The 12,079-nt window shown below is 39.5% G+C and overlaps 1 pseudogene; it reads right to left on the bottom strand.

Annotated features, from left to right (window-relative positions):
* LOC148148956 (usherin-like) overlaps positions 1 to 11,827 on the bottom strand; it is a 75,471-nt pseudogene extending 63,644 nt beyond the window's left edge.
* Positions 11,828 to 12,079: the final 252 nt, after the last annotated feature.

The following is a 12,079-nucleotide window of genomic DNA, read 5'->3' as shown; positions in this document are numbered from 1 at the left end:
ACAGCAAGGTGATCAGTTTCTGCCATATTCCAAAGTTCTTGTGCCCACAATTATTATATCAGTATTATGTGCATGCTTTGACATACATACCTTGCCTAGACTGAGATGAAGTATCTCCACAGACTCTATTCCAATACTCAGACAGTTTTAGAGTTACACCATATCAAAGAATGCAGACAACTTTTGCCACAGAGGTAGAACTGCAAGTGCCAATCAAGGTCATCCCATTCCCTTAGTTTTTAAGCTTCTGATTCTATTCAGCACAGAGGCATCTGTTATATCAAGCATTTGGCCTCTATATAGAATATCAAACAAGTTACAGGCATCTCCTCTCTCTCGCTGAATAATAACAACTGTATGAGGCAGCTGACCAATGTCACTGCATTGTTGAGATACTCAAAGTCCAAGAATAACTAATAGTATCCCTGTGGCCATCCGAGTAAGAAAACACAATGTCATGGCCTACATGACCCAAAGGACAATTCACTCTGTCACAGTTAAGGCTATTTGTCCCATTTGTGTTCATCCATTCAAAAAGACACTCAAATTCTTCCCAATACAGCAATCAATTGTTGCTTACATGATTTCAGCATTTTTACCTTCACTACTATGTTCAGAGGTCTATTTTATTTATTGATAACTCTTTGCATGAGAAAGGCATAGTATCATTTCCTTTTTCTCTTTTACTGGGCTGAACTTCATTCCCGTGGTTGTCCTACATAATTTTGAATTTATCAAATCTTACAAGCTTGAACAAAGTGATTCCTCAAATCCTGATGTCAAAGATGGAAAGCACAGTTATTCTGGAAAATGCATTCTGTGCCTGCTTTGAGGTTACAGCCATTGTATTTTATTTGTGCCCCTGTCATCTGTGCCATCTTCAATTGAGGGTGAAGGCTATTTGTGTGGTTGCCACTTAGATACTGGGATGATCTGCTTCAGCCATTAATAATGAGAGTTTGCATTGGCCACAAGTAAACACAACAAAGACTGTGCAGTTACTATATAATTACATACTATTCCATTAGCACCCAATACTCAACTGGGCAAAGGAGTAGTGATGGCATGTGTGGGTTACTGGAGCAATTTTACAGGTTCTCTCCAAGTTCACCATTATCTATAATACACACTATATCAGTGTCTATTAAAGATACTGTCTCATTATGACAAAACATACTAATCAGGCTTGTTTTCTCTAGAATTTAGAAGATTAAGGGGTGATCTGATTGAAGTCTTCAAGATATTAACAGGAAAGGACAGGGCAAGTAAAGATAAATTATTTCCACTCATCGGATATTCCAGAACTAGGAAGCATAGTCTGAGAATTAGGGTCAGTTAATTCAGGAGCGATGTTAGGAAGCTCTTTGACTCTGTGGATGCTCGACCAGTTATTAATTTTAAATCTGAGATAAATAGTTTTTTTTTGTTAAGCAAAGATATCCAGGGATTTGGGCTAAAGGCAGACATATGAAGTGAGGTCACAGGCTCAAGGGTGAATGGCCTTTTCCTTTCCAATGTTCTTATGATCACTTAGCTAAAGGGAAACAGATCTGAAGACAGTAATGTTTTTTATTGAAGCCTTGAAGTGGCCTTCTTGGTTGCTTCTTAAAAACTGCTACTGGATTGCTGGTCACTACTTACACATTCACATTCCTTGAAGCCATCAATTACCTTCCTTTCCTTACTTTAGGCACTCCTGTTATTTTGTGACTCTTTGCAAATGGTGAACTATTTATGGTGACCTGACTAGCACAGATCTATATTAATAAGGCGATCCTTTTTGTGATCTTGCTAAAGACTTCATTGTATGCATACATACATAGATGACTGTCAAGATTCAGTATTTAAATTTATGTTCTTTGATTCCATTATAATTATTAGCTTTATTACGCAAAATGAGAATGTCCAAATTTTTAGTTTTCATGAACTAAATAATGTGTACCATGGACCATCAATGATCCATGCATCTTAAAGAAAGACTGAAATTGCTGAAAAAACTCAGCAGATCAATTATCATCAACGGAGAGAGAGAATCAGAGTTAATGTTTCAAATTTGATTAAACCCTGTTAGGATTCGATCATCGATTGGATCCTTACTCTGCTGAAAGATGCTGGACCTGGGACTATCGCTCTTAACCATGTCTATTTCCTGGGTTCATTAGAAGATTGAGAGTGATCAGCAGTTATGGTGCCACTGAAACATTCACTTCAGTTGGTAGAATGAACGTACTGTTATAGGGAAGTATAGGTGATAGGGTTAATGGAACAACAGAACAAATTCTAAATAAGAATGTTTCTGTGATGACAAAGGCAGTTGATTGTGGCTCAATGACACTGCATAAGAGTGCTCTAACTCACTGTTCCAAAATAATTGGACAAGAATTTTCCCATCAACTCTGAAGTGAATTTGTCCAGTCATTTAGTCTGTGAGAGGGAAACATCAAGTAAAAAGCAAAGATTGAAGGCTATTCAACTTATATTCCTCAAGTACTAGAAACTGCTTCACCATTAGAAGCATTTGGATTGGAAGGGTCAAGGGATAACATTTACAAAAATTTGATTGTCATTTCAATTTGATGGCTATTATAGTCTGATTGTGGTAACTGATTTAAATCCATGATGGGTTAAATGTTTTAAAGCAAAATACATTGGCACATTCAAGAAGATGTATGTTATTTTAAGTTGACTGCAATCTAACCAGTAAGGATTTAACAGAAAGGTTGTTTCTCAATATCCCATTCTCAACATTCTTGGGTGGCATGGTGGCTCAGTGGTTAGCACTACTTCCTCACAGCACCAGGGCCTGGATTCAATTCCAGCCTCAGGCAACCGTCTGTGTGGAATTTGTGTTCTCCCTGTGTTGCCATCGGTTTCCTCTGGGTATTCCAGTTTTCTCCCACATTCCAAAGATGTGCAGGTTAAGTGGATTGGCTGTGGAAAATGCAGGGTTACAAGTATAGTGTCAGAGGGAGATGGATCTCGATAGATTGCTCTTCGGAGGGCTGGTGTGGATTCAATGGACCGAATGGCCTGATTCCACACTGTAGGGATTCTATGATCGTTATTACTTTAAAAGACACAGAGACAAGGTTATTAAATTAGCTCTTAGATAGCAATGGGAACTGATAACAAATTGTTCCTTACCTGGCTGAGATGTCTGAATTCTTATCTCTTCATTGTAAATAGATTCAGTTCTTCACTAATAAGGAATGATTATGACCAGTGGGATAAATAATTGCTTGGGCAGTCCCAAGATTTAAAGTAACATTGTAAAAGTGAGGTGTTCTGATATTGAAAACAACTAAAAGTGATGAAAAAAAAAGTACAAAACAAATTCAATGGTGCTGTTATCAAAGTAAACTGAATCTCCAAACCGGACTCAAAATTGCTTTTTTTTTCTCTCAGTCTTTTTTCCCCAGCTCCATTATGCAGGGTTTTATGGGCCTGAAGTATTCCCAAGACCAACTACCATTCAGTCACCAGACTTGAGAAGGGTGGAGAATAGTCTGTTTATATAGGAATTCTGCCTACCTTCTGATAAAGGTGATGGTGGTGCTGCATTAGCAGCTCTAAGGATAGTACTAGCTGAGCATTACCTATTACAGTGTATTTTATCCTTCATCCCACTTATTTGTTTTCAAACTTAGCAGTGACCTCCAGTCTTTATTTTGCCCCTTCACTTTAGTTTTCTAAGTTATAACAATGACATCAGTCTACAGGCTATAACTTATCACTACTTGTCAATGCCATATCAAATCGCATTCAGAGAGACAACATTAAAAATCACACAACACCAGGTTATAGTCCAACAGGTTGATTTGGAAGCACTAGCTTTCAAAGCGCTGCTCCTTCATCAGGTGGTTGTAGATGAAGGAAGAGCGCTCCGAAAGCTAGTGCTTCCAAATCAACCTGTTGGACTATAACCTGGTGTTGTGTGATTTTTAACTTTGTACACCCCAGTCCAACACCAGCATCTCCAAATCAAGAGAGAGGACAAAAGGGTGCAGAAGGAGAAAATGGAAAAGTTCACATTTGTGCAATAGAGATAATGTTCTGAATTTAATGTTAAGGGATGCTCTTTGTTCACATGCTTTCTAGGACTTTTCTGTATTGCCATTGAATGAAACATATGGGAGAATATTCCGTTATTCAGTATTGTAACTCCTTATCATGATAAACATAACGTTTACCCAATTTTATTTAAATTGTGGTTTAATTGGTTTTATTGTGGTTTTATTGTGCAACAGTGCTTGTGAAAGGATTAATTTCCTATGAGCAATTCTATCATGCATTCCTGATAAAAAAAAAGGCATCTACCATAGATTATTTCAAAGTAAATTAGAGTCATAGGCAAGAACGCAGTATCTATGGCAGAGTCCTCCCACTAGTTGGAGAACCAATGTAACCCACGCCTTGCTGCTGTCTGGAAGACTTAATATTATTGTGATAAAATGTGTCTGACATGATTTTGAAGAGTTTGTATTATAGAATAGTGGCATTTTGGTTTGGTTATTTTTCTTAGGGTCTCAAAAAATAAGTTAGTAGGTCAGGCAGTTTTTTCAGAGCAGAGATTTAATCCAGCTTGTATCAGACAGCAGGGATCTCCTGGAGTGTTAATGGAAGATTGGTATTATCATGGTAACCTAACATAGGGACTACTAATCCTCGATGCAAACATTAACTTGCTTTTGATTCAGAATAATCAAGGATTGATATTTTCTTAGAAAATCCAGATACTGAAAGGTTTCGGGCAGTTTGGAGGAGACCACACTTGCATCAGAAGAAAACATAGTGTCTCTCTTAAAAGAAAGAGTACAGAAATCTTCAGGGAAAGCAGAGATACCTGGGCAAAGACATTTAATTTGTGCAACTTGTGAGGAATAAAATGTCTGATGTTGCATTTTGGTCAGGCAAATCACGGCAGGACTTATGGTACACTTAATGGTAAGGTCCCAGGGAAGGTTTCTGAACAAAGACACCTTGGGGCACAGGTTCATAGTTCCTTGAAGGTGGAGCTATGAGTACACAGGGTAATGGAGAAGGGTTTGGCACACTTTCCTTTTTTGGTCAGTGCATCGAGTATAGGAGTTGGGATGTCACGTTGCGGATGTACAGGGCATTTGTTAGGCCACTTTTGGAATACTGTGTTCAATTTTGGTCCTTCTGCTTTAGAAAATATGTTGTTAACCTTGAAAGGTGCAGAAAAGATTTACAAGGCTGTTGTTGAGGTTGAGCAATAGGCTGGGTCTATTTTCCCTGGAGCATTGGAGGTTGAGAGGTGACCTTATAGAGATTTGTAAAATCTTGAGGGGCATAGATAGAGCAAATAACTAAATTATTTTTTCAAGGATAGGGGAGTCCAAAACTAGGGGGCATGGGATTAAAGTGAGAGGGGAAAAATGAAAGGGGACCTGAGGGCCAACTTTTTAACACAGAGTGTAGTGCTGCATGTATGGAATGAACTGATAGAGGAAGTGGTGGAGGCTGGTACAGTTACAACATTTAAACGTCATCTGGATGAGTATATGAATAAGATGGGTTTAGAGAGATATGGGTCAAAATGCTGTCAAATGGGACTAGATTAATTTAGGATATCTGGTTAACATGAATGAGTTGGACCAAAAGGTCTGTTTCTGTGCTGTACAACCCTCTGATGTATAACTTTCAGATGAGGAGTGTTTGGGCAGAAATCTGCAAGTTACAACAAGTTGAGAAAGTCTGATATCTTAATTTTGTGATTATAAATGAAAGATGACTTTGCAATTTACAGGACAGAATTGGAAAGAATCAACTACATCAAGATTTGATATAGAATGGTAATCTCACTGAATTTTAATTGCTGTAAGGCAATTGTTTTGGGAAATAGATTGTGTTAGAGTGTGTTAAAATGTTTTTTTTTTACTAATTGTGTTCTATGTTAATATAACTTATTTTTGTTTTCATCTGTTTTGTAATAACTTCTGTTCTATGGTTAAAGGAACTTTGCAGCCTTGTGTGACTATGTTTCAATAAATGACCACCGCATTAACTAAAATAAATAAATATGGTTCTATCAGGCCAGGTTTTACTTTGGATTCAGATATACCCAGAAGTACTATTAGTTGGGATCATATCACTGTTTAGGTGTAACTAGGCACTTAACTTGCCTCTCAGATGAACAAGGCTGTCATGGAGTGGAAAGTTCACCCTGAAAGATGTCAGCGAGAGATTGTCACTTGTTCATTGTTGTTAGCACCACACAGCCCCTGGGGGACAAGGGTCAGCAAACGGGGAGTGTTGGGGTTGGTTACAAACACTGTGGGATATTTTCTAATTAACCTGCTCAGAAATGTTAAGACATACTTGTAGGAACAGGTGGGATTTGAACCTGAGTAACCTGGTTCAAAGGTCAGGATACTACTGCTGTGCCACAAGAAACCAAAAGGCAGTGTGATTGGCTTTCAGTGATCACCTTTCTTCATGCATCATCTCTCAATTGCGCACTTATTGCCTGTTAATGTGGGAGCTCCCCTCTTAATGAGGCCACATACTAAATTGATGTAATTTGGAGGAGCCGGTGTTGGACTGGGATGGACAAAGTTAAAAATCACACAACACCAGGTTATAGTCTAACAGGTTTATTTGGAAGCACTAGCTTTCTAAGTGCTGCTTCTTCATCCTTCGAAAACTAGTGATTCCAACTAAACCTGTTGGACTATAACCTGGTGTTGTGTGATCTTTAGACTTAATCTGACATAGTTTGCTTGATGACAACGAAAAAAATGCTGGAACTCACAGCAAGTCAGGCAGCACCCGTGGAGCGAGAGCAAGCTAACATTGAGTCGAGAGGACTCCTCATCAGAGTTGACGTGCAGTGTGGAGGCGACAGAATTTATGCAGTTGTGGGAGGGATGGAATGCTGGGGGGTGGGGGGGGATGCAAAGTGCAGATTAAATTATTGGAATATGAGAATGGCAGAACAATAGTGTGTCTAACCACTAGATTTGAAAGAAAAGATGATCCCACCAGGGTTTAGGGTGGGTGGGGGAGGGAAGAGAGGATATGGTGACAGAGAATGCAAGTAAAGCTAAAAGGGAAGAAATGAGTTCACAATCTGAAGGTATTGAACTCAATATTACGTCCAGAAGGTTGTAAAATACCAAGCCCCCAGTACTCCACTGCCTTGACTTGATCATGCCAGCTCTGATGAAGAATCATCTAGACTTGAAATGTAAGTTTGCTCTCTCTCCACTGATCTACCTGACCCACTGTGATTTCCAGCAATTTTTTTTGCTTTCAGCACAGACTCCAGCATTTGCAGTAATTTGTATTGAGTTGGACCCGATTTACAACCCCCTGAGAAAAAGAACGGGTAATGACATCACCATAGGAAATGACATTGCCACAGGAAATGACATCACTGATTCAAAGAAGCCAAAACATATAAATAGAAAGCAGGAATCATCAGCAATGCTTTGTCTGGAGGCTCACTGAAGATGTTACTTAATATGGTGATGAAACATCTGAACATGAACCTTCCAGCTCAGTGAGCAAACCTATATCCAGTAATTTGCTCCTACTTGGTGGCCTTATGGAGTCATGCGACTCTTGTCTGTCTCCTGTTAATCCCTGAGTTATTACTAAATCCTAGTGGGCTCAGAGCAAATTTGCTTTAAGGGGCTCATTGATGAACCTAATTGACATCCTCTCACCAGTGGCTAGTATTTCCGTGTTAGGCCCTTCCAACCTCCTGCTCCATTAGTTTTCCCATCGGAGAATCAAATGTGGGTACTTTAGCTATTCTTGCCCAACTTACCTTCATCAGAGCACCCATTATTGTGCTGGCAGGCTCCACCAAATTCTGACTATACATTCATTTACAGAATTGTAGGAGGTCAGTTGACCTATTAAGTCTTTGCTGGCTCTCAATGAAGCAATTCAGTCACTTTTATTCCTTAAGTCTCAGCCTATGACCCTGTAAGCACCTAACTAATTTCCTGTTGAAACAATAGATTGTTTCCATTTCCACCGTCTTGACAGGCAGCAGGTCACAGGCGTTACTTGGAGGGTAACCCAACAATTCCTCAAATGCCCATCATCCTCTGTCCCCATCTCTTTCCCAAATTGTACCTGAATTATTTAAGTTGAGAGACATAAGTTATAAGGTTTGACAAATTTGTAACTTCCACCACTTATTTTTTGGAATTTAGGAACACAAATCTTTCAAATTTAGCATTTGCCTTAATCCATTCTGGCTCTAGCCAAGACATCACACTTTAGTTTGTTAGCATTCTGTGTAATGACCTTTTTCATTATTCAGAACAATGAAGCATGGATAGTTAATTCAAGATTTATGAAGCTGAAATGTATGCAGAGAGCAAGTTGATTATTACTTTATCTTTACAAATGGAAAAAGTTAAATTATTAAACTTCCTTGATTAAAAAAAAATGTCACTGCACATGTATCACTTACAACGATACATGGTTTTAGACTTCATTCTTTGTGGTCTAAAGGTGGTAAAATTTAACCTTTGTAGAGACAAATATTCTAAATTAATATTTGGTAATAGATGGGTTAATATTCATAGACACTTTCAACATTTTTAAACATGTTAACTCTTAAATAGCTTATTATGATAAATTTGTATAAACCCGTTCCTATTTGAAGGTAATTTGAACTGAAGCCCACATATTTCAGATTACTGTGAAATGGCAATTTTGCCTCCTGAGGCAGATCACCAATTTGGACTTCAGACAAGTCATAAAGGGGTGAGGAGGTTCGGGCAGGAGAAAGTGAAGGAAGATTGTGCAAACTCTGGCCAATGTGAATGTAACATCAGAAAGAAATGGCAACCATTAATGCAAAATATTTCAGATCCTGGAAATCTAAAATAAATTCAAAACAAACTGGAAATAGCAGGAGATGCAGCATCAGCGGGAGAAACAGAATTAACATTTCAAATTGAAATTCATAACTGATCATCAGAATTTGCATTATAATGAAAAGGCATCTTGACCAGGAACATAAACTTTGTGGGTGGCTATTGGCTAGGCCAGGACAAATAGCTGCAAAACTACACTGCTTCTATCAACAATCTGCAACTTCAGGAATTATTTACAGATTCAAGAGCCTAATATCTGTTGAAGGCATCTGATTATTGTTGAAACCAACATTATGGCTGTTGCATCAGGTATCCTTTGTACACGGAATTGGTGGTTTTTGCCCACCTTTTCTACCCAAAATATAGGAGCAATTTATTCAGCTATGCGTTTTAAATTACAGTTATCCAATGGTTTATTTAACCTGTAACCATATCTCTTTCTTGAACAAGGCAGTCCTTCCTGGAAGATAATCATAATACTTATGTATACTACACTGAAACACATACTAAGTATAATCTTACAGCTTCTGGGCTGAGGTCACTGAACAAGGATTATGCATTGCTGTGAAATGGATTTCTATTTTTGTTTTATTTAATTAAAACTTAATCCAACAATGTCTCTCTAATATCTGCTTTTGGAAATGCTCCTGAAGAAAAACACCATATCTCTAAACGCCGATATACAGGTGGAGTCCAGGCTGTGAACAATGAAGATGGATACTACTGTGACATTATATGGAACTAGAATTTTCTCTGGCATTGATGCTGCTGTTTGAACAACATAAATTTCACTTCTACCACTCCCTCCTCTTGTGTTGGTCTGCAATCTATACACTTATCTAGAGAAAAATAAATCAAAGGATTAGCAAAGTTCTATTGTAACATCACTTAAGTCATTTTATAACATAAAAAGAAACTTTTGATAAAACTCAGCAGATCTGGCAACATCTGTGGGGAGTAAGCAGAGCTAATGTTTTGAGTAAGGATCTTGAATCGGGGAGGCAATGGCCTACTGATATTATGCTCGACTATTAATCCAGAAACCCAGGTAATATTTTGGAGACCTGGGTTTGAATCCCACCATGGCAGATGGGAAAATTTGAATTCAATAAAAGAAAATCTGGAATGATGAATCGAATGGGGACTATGAATTCATTTTCGACAATCATAAAAACCCATGTGCTTTAAGGAAGGAAACTGCCATCCTTACATGGTCTCCAGACCCAAAGGACGCTTAACTGTCCTTTGGTCAATTAGGGATGGGCAATGAATGCTGGCCAAGCTAGCAATGCCCTCTTCTCATTAATGAATAAAAGAAATAGTCTGGCAGCCTTTTTTGTTTCAGATTTCCAACCACTGTTCTTTGTTTCATTTCATAACAAATTGAGCAGAAGCTTAGAGAAGCCTGTACAATATGGCCTATGGCGAAAATTGAGGCAGAACTGTGCAAAACATCCAGCATGGCCTGTGTCGATATTGGGAGTAATTCACTGCATCATTTAAGCAAGTTCTGGGCATCGGTGTAAGATCCTTGCTAATGGGCAGTAAGTTGACTATTAAAAGGATTATCGCTTGTTAACAACTTATTGCCTGCAGATCTCACATCATTAACATGCAGCTTCCTATCCTACTACCCACCGAGAGCAAATTAGACACTGAGAAATCTCAACATGGAAGTCAAAGAGTGAGACTTCAGATCACCCCTGGCTGTGAAGGTCCTCCATTTTGTTTAGCACAGGACAACATCTTAGGGCACAAATGAGGGGTACTAGCTGCATGCAACCCTCAAACTAGGACATTGTCATAAGATACTTGTCAACTCTTCACTATCCTCATGGCAGCTCTCCAGTCTACTTGCAAAACTCTTAAGAAGCACAGATCCACATTGCAGGGTGCACACACAGCTGGCACAGAAAGGTTGGTGCAAGGAGACTTCATGCACAAGAACATGTACCCAAGACTGTGGGTGGCACGGTGGCACAGTGGTTAGCACTGCTGCCTCACAGCGCCAGAGACCCGGGTTCAATTCCCACCTCAGGCGACTGAATATGTGGAGTTTGCACATTCTCCCCGTGTCTGTGTGGGTTTCCTCTGGGTGCTCCAATTTCCTCCCATAGTCCAAAAATGTGCAGGTTAGGTGAACTGGCCATGGTAAATTGCCCGTAGTGTTAGGTGAAGGGATAAATATAGGGGAATGGGTCTGGGTGGGTTGTGCTTTGGCTGGTCGTTGTGGACTTGTTGGCCCGAAGGGCCTGTTTCCACACTGTAAGTAATCTAATCTAAGACAGTCTAAGACCTACAGCATGTACCAGCTGTCAGCACAGTAAACAGATTCCAAATTTCTTCTAATGGCCATGTCAGAGTAAAGGAAGGTAGGATAGGGGGGCAGAGCAGTTGCCAGTTGGGGTTGTAGTATCAATCATGATTGTATCAATCATGAATATAGTCCACCCAGAGTCCATGACCATGGTCTGTAGTTTGCTCAGACTGGTCATGGTGAAGGGATATGTCTAACCACAATCCAGGCTAACAGCCTGAGGAACCTCATATTGTCAGTTGGAGAATTGCAAAGACAGTGGTCCAGAGTTTGATGCATCTTGTCTAGGTCTGCTTGTCAACGCCAGTCAGAAGTCTATGGTAAATACAATCCTAGGGTCTGCATGTTGATTGTTGAAAATGGAACAAAGATGGTCTCATTGCTGAAAGGGTATCAGGCAGTCAAGGGAATGGGGAAGAAGAGTCATGTGTTGAGGTGGGGTCAATAAGAAAAGATGGGGAGAAACTCAAGGTTTAAAGATGGAACACAGATACAATATTGCCCATACTTTGGCCAGTGCCATGGTGGAGCAGACAATAGAGCCGCTGAAGATTTGGATCAGTTGCTTGGACCGGTCTGGGCTGTCCTCTAGTGCTGCATCATCCTGGCATTCTGTGCTATGTACAATTGAAGAGGCAACATGCGACATGATGGATGCTGAGAAACTGGAAGAATAGGAATTTTCTTCTTCTGAGGAAGAGGACACTGCAGAGGAGGAAGTTCTCCTTGTCCATTACAGAGCTCAGCTGTGACAGGCACCACGAGCCACACAGGATCTAACTCATACTTGGTTCCAGCAGATAAGAGCAGGCCACCATGGAATGTAAAATAGTCAGTGATCTTCATGTCAGTATTTGATCTGCATTTTGTGGATGAACTGCAGCCTTTATGCATTTTATTT

Source organism: Chiloscyllium plagiosum, unplaced genomic scaffold, assembly GCF_037043375.1.
Source record: "Chiloscyllium plagiosum isolate Xiang-an unplaced genomic scaffold, Cpla_swu_hap1 HiC_scaffold_10, whole genome shotgun sequence".
Taxonomy (NCBI): domain Eukaryota; kingdom Metazoa; phylum Chordata; class Chondrichthyes; order Orectolobiformes; family Hemiscylliidae; genus Chiloscyllium; species Chiloscyllium plagiosum.
The sequence above is the reverse complement of the archived record's forward strand: the minus strand, read 5'-3'. Positions and strand labels throughout refer to the sequence as shown.